Source organism: Oncorhynchus clarkii, chromosome 1 (genome assembly GCF_045791955.1).
Source record: "Oncorhynchus clarkii lewisi isolate Uvic-CL-2024 chromosome 1, UVic_Ocla_1.0, whole genome shotgun sequence".
In the NCBI taxonomy this organism is placed as follows: Eukaryota; Metazoa; Chordata; class Actinopteri; order Salmoniformes; family Salmonidae; genus Oncorhynchus; species Oncorhynchus clarkii.
Genome location: NC_092147.1, coordinates 76,563,524 through 76,584,387, shown reverse-complemented (window position 1 = coordinate 76,584,387; position 20,864 = coordinate 76,563,524). Strand labels below are relative to the sequence as shown.

Here is a 20,864-nt window from a genome sequence, read left to right as displayed (position 1 = left end):
TCCTCTGCCATTAGAATTCAGGGCAAATGCCATCCACTTCTGGAACCTTCTCACCCTCATTAATGCGGCCGGACCTTCAGGCGTCCAGATCTAAACACATATTAACCTTTAGCGAAATGCTTTCTTCCAAACCTCCAACTTGCTGTGCTTTTCCGCATACATTCAGCGCCAGATAGAATTATTTTGGGCGGTGTGATGTATGGCCCTGCATACAGGCCTAGCCGAGGCAGTTATTGCTCCTTTGTGACAGAGAAGAAAAAACTGCTCAGGTTGTGCCCATATCTCAGGACCAACACATTAATAAATGAGTTTACAATGATATATGGGTGTACAGGTGTGCATAATGGGAAGGCTCTCATTGGGTATAGGATGTGTTTTTGTCTGGGTTCGCGCTCATAAACCACTCTAATTACTATGTAAATGCTATAAAGACTTTATATTTATTTTTGCTATGTTGTAAATTACTTGTTGTACCGTCCAAATTGCTTACACATAGTAGTTTACCTCTTGAACTGACTAGAGATCAGTGGACTTCTCTGTGTCTCCATCCTCCATTTTGAGGGTATTGTGTGCATGTGGCTGGATCTGTTCACACAGACAGCTAATATTTGCCTTTGATCCCTGCAGTTCTGATGCATCACACATTGTAATGGGCTTGCTCCAACTAGGCAACTATCACGTAGATATTCTTTAAACACTTTTTCTTATTTAACTAGGCAAGTCAGTTAAGAACAACTTATTATTTATAATGACAGCCTAGGAACAGTGGGTTAACTGCCTTGTTCAGGGGCAGTTACCTTGTCAGCTTGGGGATTCAATCTAGCAACCTTTCTGTTACTGGCCCAATGCTCTAACCACTAGGCTATCTGCCGCTCTTAAGTGTTGGCTGGCTTTGGCCATGTGTCGTTGCTACAAAGAATACCCTACATCCAATTATAGTGAGGTCCTATCTAGATCAACAACAGTTACAGGCAATAACATGAAGAGACCCTTTAGTCAAAGATGAGATTGGGGACTAAATGTAGTCTAGATGTTGCTATAAGGAATGTATACAACATCTTAAAATAAAATTCAGTAGATGTAAGTTTATGCTGTGCATCTAGATAATATGTTCCAAGTTCTGCTTAGTAAGGATGTTTGGTCCTGGATGTGAATGAATGTTACTTGTGTACTGTGAACCAGCTCCTCTCCTGGGCTTTCTGCTAGGAGATAAATGAGTTTCAATCCCTGAGTCATTGTTTACACTGGCACTATTCCAACTTAGTCCTGATTGAGTAGAAGAAATTAGGAACCTGCCTTAAATCCCTTCAAGATATATTGGGAACCCTTTAGCGAAGGACACTGTTTAAACTATTAAAACAGTGTTTTACGACAGTAAATTCTCCAACTCTGGGAGACACTAGTGGCTGTTCTCACTGTAAATTGTCATGTTTTCAACAACCGATATGAAGGATTTCAATGTATTTTCGATACAGTGCATTTATCGCCCATACTCTGCTCCCAGTAGTACATGCCTGAGTTGTAGCTAAATTGCTCTAGCCAAGCTGTCTTGACCACTGTTTTCTGGGCTGGACTGTGGAGATTGAACTGTCAGACTGGACAGTAATGGACTAAAATCCTCCAGAGGAGAGCCCCTCTACCTTCTCTCCTCTCACGTGCCAGGTTATATTGACCCTACCTCGGGCGTGGCTGTGCTTCTATACAATCCTTATTTGTGAGTGTTTTTCTGCATGGCAGTGGAAGGGTCCGGGCCATGGTGTGATGGATGGCAGGACGGATGCCCGTTCCTCACTCCTGGGCCCAGCTTTACCGGTAATGGGTTGCAACACGATAGCAGTATAACCTGAGGACAACCCGGGGGAAAAAGAAAGCCCAGGCTATTCCTCCAAAGCCCAAATCCGACAGAATAAAGCACAGAGGTTTTCTGAAACGTGAAGGTGATTTACAATCAAGCAGTGAGGAAAAGGAATCATGGATCATTTCCAGGTACCTAAGTGTTTCTTTCTTCAATTGTTCAAACAAAGATGCATACACTTGCTTTCACAGTCTCACGGTGCAAGGCAGTCAACAATCCTCAGTAAATAGTTTTGTCCCATGATGACCTAGAACTTCCTCATACCCCTTAGTATTTACAGTATGTGATTAGCCTATAGGGAGACGGCAGTGGGCATTAAAATTCATGGACCGAGGACACTGCAGATTTACATAAGAGTGTGCTTGACAGTTTAATTGCATCATGAGTAGAATAACAAATGTCATGGAAACCACTTAGCATGGAAATAATGCATTTCCGTTGACCTATCAACCCCTCCTACTATTGGTTGTATGAGTTTTACTGTTTCATTCAAACCACCCCTTATGTGTTCTGTGTCATATGTCCCTTTTCTATTGGGTACAGGTTAGGGAGCTGTATTTTGAACAGGAAGGCACAGAGGAAGGAGAAATAAACAAGTGAAAAGGAAGTACTGACGTGCTGAAAGTTCAGCCAGTTAACACACAGATTAAAACCCCACACATAACCCACAAGACATGCAATCAGGGGTCACTTCACAGTTCCCAAGTCCAGAATAGAGGCTGGGAGACGCACAGGTTCTTTGGTCGTGGTGTTCTTTGGTTGTGATGTTCTTTAGTCGTGGTGTTCTTATTTTGGATGTGTGTTGCTGTTCCTGTCCATTAGAGTTCTGTATTTTGTATTGGACCCCAGGAGGAGTAGCTGCTGCTGCTTTACCAGCTAATATGGATCCTAATAAAAACAATCAATCGTACAATCAAGGAGTACTAGAGGAGTATACACAAAATGGGTTGAAGAGGCTCGGTTGGAGATTGGGTAACAATGGCAGACTGGTCGGTGAATGGTAAACTGGAGACTGATTGCTCTTACTGTGTACCAGCACCTCACTGTGGGATCTCATATTGTTCCTGTGTGTGAGAGGAGATGACTGTGTCTGTGTTAGTATTTTTCACAGTATCTGATTGGGTCTATCCAATTTGACACCAGCAGGCTGAATAAACAACCCTCGTCCAGCACTTTATCATGAGCTGTAATTATATTTAACGTACAGTAGAACACCTACTATGGGGGTTTGTTGGACTCTATGTATAGTATAGCATATCCATGACGGCTATCTCTAACCCTAGCTTTGATGGCTATCTCTTTCCCTAGCTTTGAGCAAAGGGTTTTATTTTCCTATAGAGTGATATAGAGTTTTCCTATAGACTGAAAAGAGGACTATGGGCAACCATGGACACATTCAATATTTAGCTAGACTATACCCAAACCATTGTGGACACTGATGTCTTATTGAATGTGCCGTTTTGTCTCTTCCATGAACTGAATGTCTGATGGTTGTTGTAGCATAAGCAGTGGAGTGGAAGACAGGGGATTGTCTATGCAGGTAGCTATAGATGTAGGATCTTAATTGTATCACCCTGTTGCAGTAAACTAGTGTATTTGAGGTTTAAAGTTATAAAGTGTGTAATTTCCACTTAAAAATGTCAGACTTGATTTGCCCTACAAAAATCTCCATTAATTATGATCTACACAATAATGAACATCTCCTGTTTTCCAGGCTGTGAGAGACTGGTCAAATTAAGATCCTACAGTTCAGATCCAATTATTGGGCTAGTTTGAGGGAAGGCAAATTGGAAAATGGAAGCAGCAGGGCAACAAACAAGCTATTTACGCCAGGATTATTCCCCATCACAAAGACGCCTTCTGTCAAAATGTTCTATTTTCTTTGGTGTCAATTGTCATGTTTCTCCCATTTCTACAGCCCCTCTATCATGAGGGACTAATATTTTTTTCTCAAATTGTCAAATCATTACAGTTTTGTGCGAACAGGCATTGTATGCCTGAATCAGCTCTCTTTTGTTGACTCGTTCTATTTTAAGAAGTGTCACGTTGTATAAATGATTGGAGGCAGGCACAGGAATACTTAATAGGGGGTTTTAATACTCCACCCAAAAATACAACATGCAATGAATAGGCACGGGGACGAAGCCCAAAACAAGCATGTATACAAAACCACAGGGATGTAACCCAAACAAAAGAGGGAGGTTAAACCTCTAATAAATACACGGGACGAGACCTGCAATACACTACACTGGGCGAGACCTGCAATACACTACACTGGGCGAGACCTGCAATACACTACACTGGGCGAGACCTGCAATACACTACACTGGGCGAGACCTGCAATACACTACACTGGGCGAGACCTGCAATACACTACACTGGGCGAGACCTGCAATACACTACACTGGGCGAGACCCATAATGACAAGTGCACAATACACGCAGCACGAAAGCCGAAATAACAAAGCACAGGTACTCACAAGACCAACCTACATGGGAACAATAACCCGACAAGGACAATGGGGAACAGAGGGCACATATATAACATACTAACAAGGGGGAATGGGAACACGGTGTGTGTAATGAGACAAGACTGTCCGGGGTTGGTGGTAATGAGTCCAGTTCAGTGACGCCCAGAAAGCCGGTGACGTAGACCTCCGGAGCTGGTGCACTGAATGAGCAGCAGTACCGGGGGAATCTGTGAAATGTTTTTTTGTTTGAGATCATCTTATAAAGCTACTGATGAATCAGGAATGTGCTGCTCTCTACAGGTACCCAACCACAGGTCCTCAAACCCTTCTCTCCATTAGCTAGGACAACTGTATCAGCTCTGCAGTTAGGACTAGAATCAAAGTTTAATCAATGATCATTAGAGATTTACCATTCAGAGTCTATGGAGAAGCCCTTGTTTTATAGTCAATGTTTGTCTCATCTAACACAGACAATCACACAATCAGTTTCTCCCTCTCTTGGTCATAGTGAGATGACTGTGATATGATCCATATTGAGACATATTTCCTGGTTCTTCATCAGCAGCAGCTGTAGTTGTTTTAGCTGTGGTTATAGATGTTGGAGGATGAGGTCAGATTGTATGGTGTATCATGCTCCAGCTTTCAATGTCTGGGAAAAGATCCACATCGGGCAGCAGGTGAGCGTGTCCGAGAATGTGGTGATGAGGCTTGAGGAACCTCACGCTGGCAAGAGGACAAATGTCACCATGGACAATTTCTTCACTTCACTGTTATTTCGGCGAACAAGTTGTTTGCAAAGAAAACAAGTCTTGCCGGCGCCATGAACAAAGTGAGACGGAAGCTCCATCCCTCTGCGCAAAATAAGGCACCTGTACAGCCATTGTACTCCGCAATGGTGCTGAAGAATGACAAGACGACGGGGACACAACAACAACCAGAGATTATTACACACAACAATCAAACAAAGGTATGTCAAAGTGTGTTAAGCAAATGAAAGTTATAAATATTTGTGTCAACTGTTAGGACAAGGCATAACAGCTAAATTAAATCCAACTGATGCCCTTGGGTGAAGACGCACACAGTGTAAGCACGAGCTGACAGTAATTGACTATCTTTGACAATCAAAGCATTCATTATAATGCCATTGTTGTTTTTCTGCCGAGTTTCACTATTTGTCAAGGCCACATGGCACTTCTAATGATGTTTAGGCTACTGATGTTTTCATCATTTGACCATGCGTCTTCTTGACCGTACACTGGTGGTCGGGGTCTTCATTTTATTTTGTTATTTGAAAAATAATCTGTTACCGTGTTCCAACACAAATGTTTTCCATTTCATAGTTGTAACAAAGGCACCCCACAAATAACTTTATGAAAACACTTTATTTTTTAAAATGTTTTAATGAACATGCTATTGTGTTATTTGAAATAAAATTAAAATTGTATTCTAATGTTACCCAAGGCCTTCATAAACACAACCGAATGATTATTATTGTGATAGCTTTTACATGAAATGTATTAATTTCACAGTTAGATTGGGGGGTCCCTCAAGGCCCAGTGATACCAGTGTTAATGCCTGCTCTACATGGGTGAATCAGTCAAGAATCACTCTGCAGTGGTGGCTGAGGCACATACTGTATGACGCATCAGGTACGCTAAGCCTTCACTTTAGCTTCTCTTATGGAAGACCCTCAACAGACGTTTCTGTACAGCCCCTCCCTCCCCTGGTCACAACGCTGTACACACGTAGTGTTTATGCACATTTTCACACACACACACACACACACACACACACACACACACACACACACACACACACACACACACACACTCACACACACACACACACACACACACACACACACACACACACACACACACACACACATACTCATGGGGGTTGTTTAGGACATGGGATACTCCAGTACAGGCATCTATGACCAACTGATTCCAGGGATCAGGGGGAAGAGCTACTGTAGCAGAGCAGTAGTCTCATTACAAATCCCGCCATCGCACATCAAAGAACACACTCACTGTTCTGGAGAGAGCTTGGGGATGAGGGAAAATAATTGTGTGCAAATATTCTGCACACACACACCCCTGGATGTTGACTGCACAAATTGTGTGTGTGTGTGGTGTGAGTCCGTGATTGCATGTATCTAGCCTATATGAGTGCATTCAATGTAAGTTTGCGGCGTGGGTGACCAATGGGAATACCCCATTCTCCAGTCTATCAACACAGTAGTGTTCAACCAGGGCTCAGACACACCAATAGCGTTTGCTGGCCAAGAGTACTTAGCACCTCTGAACGTAATTAGCGAACCGATTGTGCACCGATTTTACATGTAGATGTCAGCAGTCAGATGTCTACAGCGGGTGGTCCCTAAAACACAGCGCACTGAACGACAGAAGAACACTGGATCCACATTTGATGCGATGTGTGCAAGCCTTAAAAGCATCAGGAAGTTATCTCACATAGAGCAGTAGAGGTGGACCCTCTTGGGTCCCAGTACATTACATCTCCAGCCTTACCCTCTGTCTCTGTGTAATCTCCTGATGTCTGCTACTTTAGACCAAGACTGGCTCTGAGAGGGTCAGGCATTAGGTTAATGAAATACTCTGCCCACTGCTGAAATGCTTAGATAATATATTTTTTTGTTAGAAATGTTTTTCACAATTTTCCTGCTTATCAGCCATTCTGTTTTAAATGCCATCACGCATTTGCTTTGGGCTAGCCCTGCAAGCCATTTTAAGTTTGAGGGATCAGAAGCGTTTACATTTTGCTGCTAGTTGTCTGTGTAAATTCGGTATGGGTTAATCTCTCGTGGGCAGATGTGACCGGTGTAGATTGCCTCTGTGTTGTGTTTAAATCGGCTTACATATAACCATAGGATCAGAGTTGGTGTTGATCTTTTATTCTCTGATATTGACAGGAAAAGCAAATGTTCTGCTGGCCTTTTACGCCAATTCCTCTCTTCCACATGTCTACAATAGAAATGAACAATAATGTGTTTTTCACATAACAATGCAAATGCAATGTACAGTACTACATGTCAGTAGAGTTTTACATGTCAATGTACAGTTTTACATGTCAGTAGAGTATTACATGTCAATGTACAGTTTTACATGTCAGTAGTGTATTACATGTCAATGTACAGTTTTACATGTCAATGTACAGTATTACATGTCAGTAGAGTATTACATGTCAGTAGAGTATTACATGTCAGTAGAGTATTACATGTCAATGTACAGTTTTACATGTCAGTATAGTATTACATGTCAATGTACAGTTTTACATGTCAGTAGTGTATTACATGTCAATGTACAGTATTACATGTAAATGTACAGTATTACATGTCAGTAGAGTATTACATGTCAGTAGAGTATTACATGTCAATGTACAGTTTTACATGTCAGTAGAGTATTACATGTCAATGTACAGTTTTACATGTCAGTAGTGTATTACATGTCAATGTACAGTATTACATGTAAATGTACAGTATTACATGTCAGTAGAGTATTACATGTCAGTAGAGTATTACATGTCAATGTACAGTTTTACATGTCAGTAGTGTATTACATGTCAATGTACAGTTTTACATGTCAGTAGTGTATTACATGTCAATGTACAGTTGTACATGTAAATGTACAGTATTACATGTCAATGTACAGTTTTACATGTCAGTAGAGTATTACATGTCAATGTACAGTTTTACATGTCAGTAGAGTATTACATATCAGTAGAGTATTACATGTCAATGTACAGTTTTACATGTCAGTAGTGTATTTCATGTCAATGTACAGTTTTACATGTAAATGTACAGTATTACATGTCAATGTACAGTTTTACATGTCAGTAGAGTAGTACATGTCAGTAGAGTATTACATGTCAGTAGAGTATTACATGTCAATGTACAGTTTTACATGTCAGTAGAGTATTACATGTCAATGTACAGTTTTACATGTCAGTAGTGTATTACATGTCAATGTACAGTTTTACATGTCAGTAGAGTATTACATGTCAATGTACAGTTTTACATGTCAGTAGAGTATTACATGTCAATGTACAGTTTTACATGTCAGTAGTGTATTACATGTCAATGTACAGTTTTACATGTCAGTAGAGTATTACATGTCAATGTACAGTTTTACATGTCAGTAGAGTATTACATGTCAATGTACAGTTTTACATGTCAGTAGAGTATTACATGTCAATGTACAGTTTTACATGTCAGTAGAGTATTACATGTCAGTAGACTATTACATGTCAATGTACAGTTTTACATGTCAATGTACAGTTTTACATGTCAGTAGAGTATTACATGTCAGTAGAGTATTATATGTCAATGTACAGTTGTACATGTCAATGTACAGTTTTACATGTCAGTAGAGTATTACATGTCAATGTACAGTTTTACATGTCAGTAGAGTATTACATGTCAGTAGTGTATTACATGTCAATGTACAGTTTTACATGTCAATGTACAGTTTTACATGTCAGTAGAGTATTACATGTCAATGTACAGTTTTACATGTCAGTAGAGTATTACATGTCAGTAGAGTATTACATGTCAGTAGAGTATTACATGTCAGTAGAGTATTACATGTCAATGTACAGTTTTACATGTCAGTAGAGTATTACATGTCAGTAGTGTATTACATGTCAATGTACAGTTTTACATGTCAGTAGAGTATTACATGTCAATGTACAGTTTTACATGTCAATGTACAGTTTTACATGTCAGTAATGTATTACATGTCAATGTACAGTTTTACATGTCAGTAGAGTATTACATGTCACTGTACGGTTTTACATGTCAATGTACAGCATTAGATTCGGCATTAGGGTTAGTAGTGTGGATGAGGTTAGGGTTAGAGTTGGGTTTAAAATCTGATTGTTTGACTTTGTGGCTGTGCCAGCTAGTGAGTGACCACTCCAGAACAAGATTAATAACTATAAAACGCTAACCTGCTGTTTTACTTTTTGGGCATGGTATATTTTCTGGATGGAAGTCATTCCATGTTCTTAATAAACCAGGGGTTTTGATGTATTTGGTCACAGTTTGGTATCGCAGGCCAATTCATCAATTCCTCCCGCACCCTCGGCAGGGAAGCACAACACACAAATCTCTCCCCTTCCCCCAGGAAGTGGCGCTGACGGCAGGGGCCTACGTCCAAATGCCGAGATTTATGGGGCGTAAAACATCTTGGGCGCACTACACATCATCTCCATTGGGTTTGGGCAGGAGGCAGGAATGTGGCACTCAGGCAGCTACTGACAGGCCAGATTCCCCTTTAGAGGCTGGAGTCTGTGTTTAGTGACTGATAGTCCGCTTAGCTGCTCAGGTGCTTGTGCTCTTACCGGCACCTGTTTTTGTAGGGGTGCCTGACTGGGACTCAAGAACAATGTGGCTGCTAAGTAGTTGTGTGTGTGCGTCAGTAAACTTGAAATTTGTCATCATTCTGTATTGCCTGTTGTACTGGAGGACAAATTCAAAAGGGGTTTGGGTGGGTTTTCTTTCTCGTCTTGAGAGTTCAACCTCTGTGTCTCCCTGGTATTTTGTTTGTCAGAGTAGAGATTTATACTAACTAACGAAAAACTTTAATTAAATGCAGGGTCTCGAACAGACGCTTGTCCCTTTTAATAGCCAAGCAATGGCACACATTTCAGAAAATAACCGGCTGTTTCAAATAAACACTGGGTCTAAATTAATTGTTAACGAGGTTACCGTGAATTACCATAAATTGTTTATGAGGTTTAATGTTTGGTTTGTTACATTAAATAATTCAGTAATGACTCAAAAACAAGATGGCAATCATCTGTTTTTATCGCCAGTAAGAAACTGCTAGCCATTGGCAGCTAACAACTGAGCACTGCTAGCTAACTGGCAAGCACAAAAACAGTCAACAACTTTGGGAGTACAGACCCGCAAGAACCGTGGCAAATTAAGAACTGCCGAATATACACAGTCAAAGAGAATAATTATTCTGTCAAGGAGGTTTTACCTTTTTTTTAAAGAAGCATACTAAGACAAAATAAATGTGACTGTGTTTTTTAAAATGTATTTTATCTTTATTTAACTAGGCAAGACAATTAAGAATAATGACTGCCTTGGAGCAGCGGGATAACTGCCTTGTTCAGGGGCAGAAGGACTTTTACCTTGACAGCTCAGGGATTTGATCTTGCAATCTTTCGGTTACTAGTCAAACGCTCTAACCACTAGGCTACCTGCCACAAGGTAGGTGTGAATGATAACACAGCGCAGGAAATGAAGAAATTTATTCAAATGCTGTTAGTGAATGCTGGAATTAAACAATAAACTATGCAAATGAGCCAAAGATGTGTGTATTAAGGTGCCTAGCTCCAGTAGAAGCCTGTTTCTAATATATTCCTGTTGTTTTCAATGATTTAAGCAACTAGATATTAATTGAACCAAATCAAATCCAAATCAAATTTTATTAGTCACATGCGCATAATGTAACAGATGTTGACGTTACCGTGAAATTCTTACTTACAAGCAGTTAACCAACAATGCAGTTTTAAGGAAATAGATTTAAGAAAATATTTACTAAATAAACCCAAGTAAAAAATATATTTTTTAAAGTAACACAATAAAATAACAATAATGAGGCTATGTACAGGGGGTCCCAGTACCAAGTCAATGTTCGAGGGTACAGGTTAGTCGAGGTAATTTGTATATGTAGGAAGGTGTAAAGTGACTATGTATAGATAATGAACAGCGAGTAGTGGCAGTGTAAAAACAATGTAAATAGTCCTTGTAGCCGTTTGATTAATTGTTCAGTAGTCTTATGACTTGGGGGTAGAAGCTGCTATGCAGCCTTTTGGACCTAGACTTGGCGCTCTGGCACAGCTTGCCGTGCGGCAGCAGAGAGAACAGTCTATGACTTGGGTAATTGGCGTCTTTGACAATTTTTGGGGCCTTTCCCTGACACTGCCTGGTATATAGGACCTGGATGACAGGAAGCTTAGTCCCAGTGATGTATTGGGCCGTACGCACTAACAGTTGCCATACCAGGTGGTGATGCAGCCAGTCAGGATGCTCTCGATGGTGCGGCTGTAGAACCTTTTGAGGATCTGGGGACCCATGCCAAATGCTCTTCTCGTTATCCCCACCAATCAGAGCTGATTGGAAAACTAGTACTGCTAGATTATAAAATCTTGGCAATGCCATTTCTGAGGAAAAGCCATAGGTTGTGATCCAAAACTGATATAGGATGTTTCTCTCATTGACATCAAGTGTTCATTTACATAGTTTGCATTTGTAAAATTCAAAGTTAAAGGATGTGCACCAAAGTATAAGGTACTGTATGTCCGAACTTTAGGTTCTAATTCATGGCTACAGGAGCTCAAACCTGTAACTGATTGAAACAGTAATTAAACAGGAACTTATTCTCATAGACAAACTATTCATGATGTTTTGCCAGGAAAAGTAACCCAGCGGATAGACTGGTTGGTTGGTTCTTTTTTCATCTTATTCACTACAAGAAACACGGGGAGACATGACTTTGAAAGTTTGTATTTTTCATATAGTGTAATATGTGACATTTCTGCAATCCAGTTGGAAAATAGGGCACATTAGTTATTTCTGCTAGACACAAAGGAACCACTCAAACAAGAAAGGAGACAAGATAAATGCCATAGTGGACTTCAAATGAATACTGTAAGTTACTGGTGATGACTTGTAATGAAATGCTGGTGCTGATTAGCTTATCAGTTTATGCATTTAAGAGGTTTGAGGTGGTAGTTGAGTTGAATTGAGTTCAAATCGAATCAAATCATGTTGTATTTGTCACATGTGCCGAATACAAGAGGTGTAGACCTTACCGTGATCTGCTTACTTAAACCTTAACAAACAATATAGTTTAAGATAATATTTACTAAATAAACTGAAGTAAACAATAAATAATTGCTTATTGAACAAAATAAGAAATTAGAAAAATAACAAATAATTAAAAGCAATAATAAAATAACAGTAATGGGGCTATATACAGGGGGAACCGGTACAGAGTCAATGCGCGGGGGCACAGGTTAGTCGAGGTAATTGAGGTAATATGTACATGTAGGTAGAGGTAAAGTGACTATGCATAGATAATAAACAGAGAGTAGCAGCAGCATAAAAATATGTGTGTGTGTGTGTGTGTGTGTGTGTGTGGGGGGGGGTCAATACAAATAGTCCTGGTAGCTATTTGGTTAGCTGTTCAGGAGTCTTATGGTTTGGGGGTAGAAGCTGTTAAGAAGCCTTTTGGACCTAGACTTGGCGCTCCAGTACCTCTTGCAGTGCTGTAGCAGAGAGAACAGTCTATGACTAGGGTGGCTGGAGTCTTTGGCAATTTTTAGGGCCTTCCTCTGACACCGCCTGTAGTGTAGTGCCTTGCGGTCGGATGCTCTCGATGGTGCAGCTGTAGAACTTTTTGAGAATCTGAGGACCCATGCCAAATGTTTTCAGTCTCCTGAGGGGGAATAGGCGTTGTCGTGCCCTCTTCACTATTCTCTTGGTGTGTTTGGACCATGTTAGTTAGTTGGCGATGTAGACCCCAAGGAACTTGAAGTTCTTAACCTGTTCCACTACAGCTCCATCGATGAGAATGGGGGCGTGCTCTCCCCTCCTTTTCCTGTAGTCCATGGTCATCTCAATTGTCTTGATCACGTTGAGGGAGTTGTTGTTTATTCTGGCACCACACTGACAGGTCTCTGACCTCCTCCCTATAGGCTGTCTCATCATTGTCGGTGATCAGGCCTACCACTGTGTGTCATCGGTAAACTTAATGATGGTGTTGGAGTCGTGCTTGGCCACGCAGTCATGGGTGAACAGGGAGTACAGGAGGGAACTAAGCACCCACCCCGTGTTGAGGATCAGCGTGGCAGATGTGTTGTTACCTACCCTTACCACCTGGGAGCGGCCCGTTAGGAAGTCCAGGATCCAGTTGCAGAGGGATAATCTAATTCAAGAATTGTAAAATCAGAAATAAATTGTATTAATTAGGAAATTATTGAATGGGATTTTTTGTTCTTCTCCTGAGTTGACTGAATTAAACTGGAATTGGACCCCCACTGTGCCAGAGGGAAGACCCTCAGTGAAAACACCATGTGTTTTCCAATTGATGTGTTTACATGTGCAGTGTTCTCTTACATGTATTATTATGTTTGCCTTCAGACTCACAGTTTTGTTTCTATGTGTCTTTGTGTATTAGTCTGAGGTTTTAGTATTGAGATTCAGCATCTACATCTGTCTTCCCCGCGCCATTAGATTTACTGCGGTTTCCTTGTCAATGCTACAGTATTCTGCCTGTCTCCTGCAGCCACTATCTCTCTCCCTCCCCATCCCACTCCATACACAGAGAGAAGTGTGCTGCTCTTTAGAACATGAATAGCAGCCAGTCAGTCTCTCAAACACTGACACTGAAGTATTAATGTGACCTGCCTCTTCTCAGCCCCTCAACTTCCAATAAAAATGTAAAGAATTCTCACAGTATTTGCACTCTCAAGTAAACTGCAACCAATGGAGGTCTGTCCTGAACAATGATTGGCTAGATCATTCTGACCCCTGCAACTACACTTCGGCACCAAACAACATTCTTGGAGCTGTCTGATAATAGGCATACTAAACCATGGGATTTGTTGCATGAAACAAAAACAAGTTTGCATCTGCTTGATAAGGAACAATAGAGTATTCTGAATGATCTTCAAAACAAGTCTGTACACTCTGGGAAATATATGTGAAGGGATATCTTCTCTGAGAACCACTAATGTAAGTAAATTGCATATTAGTCGTCTGTCATTCCGTTTATATTGCTTTCTGCCTATTTCAGACAATTTGCTCTTCTGTCTCAGCATACATGTTGCTTTTGTTGTCCACCATGATGAAATGGGGGAAGGGACTCTGGATCTGTATGCGTCCGGCCGTACGTTTGTTTGTACGTTTGTCACATGCGATATCTCAAACAGCACTGGCCCGATTTTGAAGAAATTTGGGTGAATGATACGTCTTCCCATAGATATTGGCCAGATGGTGGCGCTATAACAAGAGATTGAAAATGAAAACTTTGAAAGGTCAGGCCCCTCGCCCCGTTTTTACTTAAAGTCAAGACATTTGATACATAGGTCCCTATCCTCACAAGGAACACATTTGCCTAGGTACACACATAAGGTCTGCCATTTAGAATTTTGTGAAAACACTTAAAACGCTACTCTTCTAGCACCGAATGACCGATGTGCACAAAACTTGATATGTGGAATCTATAGACAAAGGTCTCTCTACACATTTTTTCCAGACTACTACCTAAAACACCATGGCTGATATTGACCGACAAACATTCACGTGGGCGTGGTCTGGCACATAAATGCATATAAATCAGTCAAGGATATTCATATTGCAATATAACATGTTGCAAATACTGTCCAGACTCAACTTATGCAATAGTATTTAGATCTACCACACAGTGGCGCTATAACGGACACATTTATATATCTCTTGATCTGTTACTCTGAAATTTGGCACACATGCTCTGTATACAGTAGTGACTGATATTATTTAAGATTTTTTTTTAATATATATATATAAAATATAGATATACAGTACTAGTCAAAAGCTCGGACACACGTACTCATTGAATAATGAATAATACTGAAGACATCAAAATTATGAAATAACACATATTGTCACACCCTGACCTTAGTATTCTTTGTTTTCTTTATTGTTTTGGTTAGGTCAGGGTATGACATGGGTGATGTATGTGTTTTTGTACTGTCTAGGGGTTTTGTAGGTTTATGCGGGTTGTTTACTATCTAGGTGTTTATGTATGTCAGTTTAAAAACAAATGATAGTCCCACTAAGCGTAAACCAGATGGGATGGTGTATCGCTGCAGAATTTTGTGGTAGCCATGCAGGTTAAGTGTGCCTTGAATTCTAAATAAATCACACACAGTGTCACCAGCAAAGCACCCCCACACCATCACACCTCCTCCTACATGCTTCACGGTGGGAACCACACGTGGAAATTATCCTTTCACCTACTCTGCGTCTCACAAAGACACAGTGGTTGGAACCAAAAATCTAAAATTTGTCCACCAGTCTAATGTCCATTGCTCGTGTTTCTTGGCCCAAGCAAGTCTCTTCTTATTATTGGTGTCCTTTAGTAATGGTTTGTTTGCAAAAATTCGACAATGAAGGCCTGATTCACAGTCTCCTCTGAACAGTTGATGTTGAGATGTGTCTGTTACTTGAACTCTGTGAAGCGTTTATTTGGGCTGCAATTTCTGAGGCTGGTAACTCTAATGAACTTATCCTCTGCAGCAGAAGTAACTCTGGGTTTTCATTTCCTGTGGCTATCCTCATGAGAGCCATTTTCATCATAGCACATGATGGTTTTTGAGACTGCACTTGAAGAAACTTTCAAAGTTCTTGAAATTTACGGATTGACTGAAGTAATTTAAAGTAATGAATGGCTGTTGTTTCTCTTTGCTTATTTGAGCTGTTCGTGCCATAATATGGACTTGGTCTTCTGTATACCACCCATAGCTTGCCACAACACAACTTATTGGCTCAAATGCATTAAGAAGGAAAGAAATTCCACAAATTAACTTTGAACAAGGCACACCTGTTAATTGAAATGCATTCCAGGTGACTACGTCATGAAACTGGTTGAGAGAATGCCAAGAGTGTGCAAAGCTGTCATCAAGGAAAAGAGTGGCCACTTTGAAAAATCTCTAATATAAAATAAATGTTGATTAACAATTTTTTGGTTCCTACGTGATTCAATATGTTTTTTTCATAATTCTGATGTCTTCACTATTATTCTACAATGTATAAAATAATACAAATAAAGAAAAACCCTGAAATGAGTAGTTGTGTCCAAACTTTTGACTGTATATTTAAAAAAATGTTACTTTCAATAAACTGGTCAGTGATGTCATTTGGCGTGTGTGTTTGTGTGTGTCTGTGCCTATCTGTGTGTGTCTGTGCCTATCTGTGTGTGTCTTTGCGGTGATGCCTGCAGTGTGTGGTGTAGCGTGGGCGGCAGCAGTGCATTAGGAGTACATGTGTGACACAATCCCCCACAGTGCATGGCAGTTCCACAGTTACTACTGCCAGGCACATCATCATTGAACATCTCACCCTTCAATGACTGTGGTACAAATGATCACTCAGGAAGGGAGAGCAAATGAACGTTAAGGGAGCAGTGGAGTGGGAGGGAGAGGGGGGGGGGGGGATGGGGAGAGAGAGTGAGAGAGAGAGAGTACCCACACATAAAAAAAAAACTCAGTGATAATGGATGGGTAGGCCTGTAACTCCAATGCACTTAAATATTGGGTAAATGTGACTGATGGTGATGATTTAGTCAGTGATTACGCAGGCCTACATGCCCACACTAACACCTCTGGTTTGGCATTGTCAGGGCTTGATGGGAGCCATAGGCTCCTCTCAGGATACCTCCAACTAGCATCATCAACCATTCCAGCCTTAATACCTACTGTGTGTTCATGGCATGGGTGATATATTGCTAGAGCTATTGCCATAGGCATTGTGCATGGGACAAGACCCCTCTGTTACGCTGGTAATGCTTTTCTTAATGGAATTCTGACCAAGGGTCATACACTTAATACCCTCCTGGTTGTGTATGTGTTCTGTGTGCCCGCGTGTTGTGTGTGTGTGTGTGTGTTTGGGTGGGTGGGGCGGATTCTGCGGTGGCTGCCGCTGCAGCGTCCCATAGTTTGGTGCTTGTCAGTGGGCCCCTGCTGTGTGAGTTATAGCCGTGCTGGCACGCAGGAAGAAGTAATCGATATGCGCACAACGTTCACTCCATTACAGCCTAGGCGCGGCGGCTTAAAAAAACTGATCGATTTACAGCAAATTTTTATTCCAGATTTCTGTTCCTACTGCTTTCCCTTCCATTCTCTCCTGATCTAGCGATCCCTTTTCTCCTTGCTTCCCCCGTTATCCTCTTTGTCTCTCTCTCTCCTTCCCTCCTTCTCTCTCTGGCTCTCTCTCTCCCTCCTCCCCACCCCCACTCTCTCTCTGTCATTCTAACACATCCATGCTGTAGTTTTTCTTCACCAGTAAGCCCAAATGGTTGAGATAAATAACGAGAAAATATGCACCTGCTGTGTTCCGCTGTAGAATTGAATATTGTTTATGAGAAGCGTGCTGAAATCAGTAAACTGATATAATCTGAGGCTCTGCAGTTTACTGAGAATTTGTCAAACATCGACCAAAATAGACTAAGAATGAGGGATATCGGATGAAATTAGATGACAATTAATATATATTGCACAACATCTGCAATAACAAATGCAGGACATCACTTGTTGCGTGCAAATGATGGTAAATGTTATGATTACACAATAACTAATTCAGAGATCAGAAAATCCCCAGAAAAGCCCTTGTCAGTGGAAAATCACTTGTAGATTTTCACTAGAAGCAGCCACTCTTCACATTAAGTCCAGATTTGGACGGTTTGCTTTCATGTCAAAATTAATCTTTGCTATTGCACTATGTTGAATATACAGTAGCTTTTGTGACATCTGATAGCATAGATAGTGTTTTTCTCTACTGGTATGCGTGCATGTCAAGCCGTGTATGTAACAAATCCTATCACTGTGCTCCAAACCTAAAGCCAAATCCCATAGTGAACCAGGTCCCACAATATAATTTCAGAGCAGAGCTCTCAGCCATTGTCATGTCAGTGTTCTAATCAGGGATAAGCTAGCTAGAGGTTAAGTGGAATGGGATGCCAAATATGGTTGATTCGAAACAAGATACCCCAAAAATGGAATACTGCAAACCTAAATGGCTATTAGTGCTAAAAGCATGTCGAGGAGCTATCCCACTGTGCACAGATGTCAATTCAACGTCTATTCCACGTTGGTTCAAAGTAATTTCATTGAAATTACATGGAAACAACGTTGATTCAACCAGTGTGTGCCCAGTGGGAAATTACATTGGATTTGCAAGAAGTCATCAACTGTTGTTTTGAGGGTGTAATTATGTCATCGTGCTAAGCCAATTTTCAACATAGACAAACCTTTTATAAAATATGTTGAATTTGTACCTTTTGAAATAACATCAGATCTTCAATGTTACATCCACTATGAGAAGAATATACTATAGGCTGGGCTCCACCTCCTACAGGAGAGTTGATCTATCGACAGATGTCCCTTTGGTCTCCCATCCAGGGTTTTAACCAAGCCAAGCTTAACTTTAATATTTGTCACGGACTACTACCAATATGCTATCATTAGAAAAGTTATTGCAAGATCGTTTAATAACTAAATAGATTCACTGTTGCAACCGAAGTCATTCCAAATGGTATGTTTAACAGAGCAAATTAAATGTAACCAGACTTTATCAATCATATATCATCAATAATACTATTTAGGTCTATATAGCATTTACAAAGTCATCAACAGATGTTGTTTCAATTAAACTCAGAATTCAACTAAACATAGACACATATAAGCCTAGGGTTTCAATTCAACTAAACATAGACAATATATAGGCCTATGGTTTCAATTCAACTAAACATAGACACATATAGGCCTAGGGTTTCAATTAAACTAAAATAGACACATATAGGCCTAGGGTTTCAATTCAACAAAACATAGACACATATAAGCCTAGGGTTTCAAGCTTTGGTTGATTTCAGTCAATAAGTTAATAATTTCTATGTAGGATTCACGTGTTTAAAATATCTAACCATTGGCTAGATCTCCTTTAAATGTTGATATTTGGTTGCGTTGTCAACCTAACACAATTCAATATGGCTTTTGTAATACAGTACATCACCTAAAGTTAAGGCTATCTTACAAACTAACTGTTTTTATTCAACCTTGAAACAAGTAACACATCCATGGCCACATGTTGAGGTTACTGTCACAGTAAAAGTCTTCTTACGTAATCATAGAAAGTTCATAGAAAGTTCAAGGTAGCATGCAAAGGTCGCAGGTCTGTGGAGATCTTCACAATATAAATATCTGCGTAGAATTACCAACAGCATTTATTACTTGAACTATGTACTTTTAATGTACTCTCAACTACAATTCTGGCCATTTGACTGTTCTATTAGATGAAGCACAGTGAAAACACATTAAGTTGTTGTATAATTTTTAAATTTTTGCATTTTTTTTTCATTTAGCTCATGCTCTTATCCAGAGCGATTTATAGTAGTGAGCACATACATTTTCATACTTTTTCATAATTTAATATAGCTGACTTTGTATTTCCATTTGAATTTGGTTGTGCTTTTAGGTGGGTGAAAGCATAGTGATAAAAATATGGGAATTCAACAAACTTCTGGCTGTCTTTTTGAGTGGGTGAATAAAGGCTGAAATCGAATTGATCACCATCTCACCCAAAAATGACACACATTTCCACGTTAAAATGATTGGGTTTGCCCAGTGGGATGGCTCAGTATAAAGGAAACATGCTTATCCGGGAGCAACAAGTTACTAGTTTGGTGTCATAGAAAATGTAGGCCCAGTATTTTGAGAGTGCATATACATTAGAATTTGAATAACAGTAGGCTATGTCTCGCTCCTCCTTGCCCTAGGATTGGGCTAGTTTAGATCTAATCTGCATATTGTGTGGGATTAGAATCAACTAATCTCTACTGTACAAGCCTGGTTAATTTTACCGCCCAGTTATGATATGTTGTGTCATGCTAGTGATGTCACATGAATATCCAGATGATTTAATCAATTGCCGGAAGTGCCTTGCAGCTGTGCCACACATAATGTTTAATTTCCACTTTGTGTTGAATTATTTCACCTTCAAGCAGATTTCATCTTCTATTTCTTGTAGGTAAGTGTGGGTATGAACGTGAATATTAAAAGAGTTGTGAGATGAAATGTGGATTGCGAAGGTCATTTTCCCATTGAACATAATGGACACATGTGGGAACACTATGTTTAATGGGCCATCAAAGTAATCTTGTATGTGGTGATTTCAAGTGGTTTGGTCTACCATTTCCTTTTGTTTGAACACTGCGTATCTTACTATAGATAGCCTTATAGTTACCATAGGGACAATGAACTCTGCCTACCTCACCATACTGGGCGTTCTCAGATGTAGAATCAGAGAGGTGTATAGAGCTAAAGGCAGGCTTTCTTCTTATCCCCTCTATCTCCGGTCGAGGTTTTAAAATGTGCTCTTTGAACGTGTTGTCGGGGATGAAAGGGTATTAGTCATACACACAAGTTTCACTCATACTCATGGCTCCGCTCCAGAAATGGTTCTCCATAGGTAGTGGGTGGAAACAGGGTAGCGATGTGTGTGGTTTTCACCCTTGGATAATGATTGCATGCTTAAGTGTTTTATATGGAAAATGTGTGATCACATGCCATGCACTAACAACATTCATGTTAAAATATGCGGTATGGTACCGCATAGCTGAATACTGCGGCATGATGTGGTCAGCTTATATACAGCACATGTTACAGTACATGACATGAGGCTCATATGAAATCTGATTCGTACCGACAATATATTAGGCTCCTGCAGTGCATATGGTGGTAGCATGTTGT

At 40.3% G+C, this 20,864-nt stretch overlaps 1 protein-coding gene across 1 annotated transcript in view; it reads left to right on the top strand.

Annotated features, from left to right (window-relative positions):
- LOC139417652 (pro-neuregulin-3, membrane-bound isoform-like) overlaps nt 1–20,864 on the top strand; it is a 366,421-nt gene that overhangs the window by 22,407 nt on the left and 323,150 nt on the right. The window lies entirely within an intron of this gene.